The following is a 2,075-nucleotide window of genomic DNA, read 5'->3' as shown; positions in this document are numbered from 1 at the left end:
GTGCTGGACACCTGCTGCATGCTGCATGCCAGTAACTCATATGATCTTAGCAACCAATGTTACTTAGATACTTTTTTCAAAAAAGAAATGTCCAGGACCAGATCACTTCATTGGTGAATTCTAGAAACATTTAGAGGAGAATTAAATCCTATCTTTCTCAAACTCTTCCCCTAAAATAGAAGAGTAAGGAATAATTTCCAATTCTTTCTATTATTCGATTGTTTCTAGTATTACTCTGATATCTCAAGAAAGACATAGACACAAATCTCTTGGGAATATAGAGATAAAAATCCTGAAAGAAACACTAGCAAACTGAATTCAATAGCATGTCCAAATGGGATCTACCCTATGAATGAAAGAATGGCTCAAAAAAAGAAAATCAATGAATGTAATGTACCACACTAACAGAAAAAAAAAAGAAAGAAAAAATAAGAGGTCATCTCAATTGACGCAGAGAAAACATTTGACAAAATGACAAAATGGAACATTCTTTCAAGATAAAAGCACTATGAAAACTAGGAAATGAAGGGCACTTTTCCAACATGATAATGGACATTTATGAGAAGCCCACAGCTAACATTATAGTAAATGGTAAAAAACTAAAAACGTTCCTACTAAGATCAGCAACAAGACAAGAATGCCCATTTTCACCACTGTTCACCAATATTGTACTGGAAGCTTAATATTAGGCAAAAAGAAAAAAAAATCCAAACTGAAAAGAAATAACTAAAAATGTTTCTACTAACAGGTGACAAGACTCTAAATGTAAAATCTTTTCAAACCCAAAAAAATATTATTTCTTAGTAAATAATTGAACAAAGTTTCAAGATACAACATCAACATACAAAAAATGAGTTGTATTTCTATACAATAACAATGAACAGTTTATAAAGGAAATTAAGAAAACAAACTCATTTGCAATAGCATGCAAATGAGTAATACCCAGAAATAAATTTAACCAAGGAGGTTAAATATATATTCAATGAAAAATACAAAATATTGCTGAAAATATGAAGACCTAAATAAATCAAAAGACATCCTTTCCTTATGTGTGGTTAAAAGCCTTAATATTGTTAAGATGGCAACACTACTCAAAGTGCTCTACAGGTTCAACACCAAGCGAGGGGACAAAAACATAAGCCCACACAAAAATGTGTACACCAAAGTTCATGAAAGTATTATAATAGACCAAAAAGTATGTGGGGGAAACAAAAGTCTATCAACTGATTAATTAAATGGATAAACAAAATGGGTATTTGTATTCAAGGGAATACTTTGGGGTCAATAAAGAGTAAATACTGATGTGGGTTCCAACTTGGATAAATTGCAAAATAGTGATGCTTGAAATGAGAATTCTTATTATATAATTCCACTTATATGAGACTCTGGAAACTATCATATCTATATGATATTGCCAGAGACTGATGGAGGAAAGAGACTGAGTACAAAAGGGCATTGACTGCACTTTACCAGATGATCTCTACTACAGTGGAGGATACCAACTGTATGCATTTCTCAAACTTGCAGAACTGAAATTGAACACTTCAAACAGCTGAGAGTGAGCATATATAAAGTATACCTCAATATGTTAAGTTGAAAAATAGACCAAACTTAAGACCAGTTTCTGAGTTGAAGAGATTGGTGGATATTCAGAGAATACTCCTCAGAAACCATAGGAAATATTTAAAAAAAAAAAACAACTATTAAGAACAACTTTTAGCATTTGGTTATTTTCCTTTCCCTCTGTACAAACTACAATAGTTAAGTTATTGTTTAATTTGTAGAGTAAAATTAAACCAAAGATGTGAATCCAAAAGGTGCCAGGAAAGTAGAAAAAAGAGAAAACAGAAAAGGCAGGAAAACTGAAGACAAAATAAAATGGTATATAAATTCCAAATGTATAGAAAATAATACTAAACCAGTAAATAAATAAAACTAAACCAGTCCATTTAAAAAAGACAAGATCTGATTTTCAAGTAAGTTACATGCAATTCACAAGTGATATGTAACAACACAGAAAGGAGAAAATAATTCCAGAAATATGGTATTAACGAGACTTGTAACTGAAATATAGC

Source organism: Condylura cristata, unplaced genomic scaffold (assembly GCF_000260355.1).
Source record: "Condylura cristata isolate star-nosed mole 26May11 unplaced genomic scaffold, ConCri1.0 scaffold00019, whole genome shotgun sequence".
Taxonomy (NCBI): Eukaryota; Metazoa; Chordata; class Mammalia; order Eulipotyphla; family Talpidae; genus Condylura; species Condylura cristata.
This window is presented reverse-complemented; position numbering follows the sequence as displayed.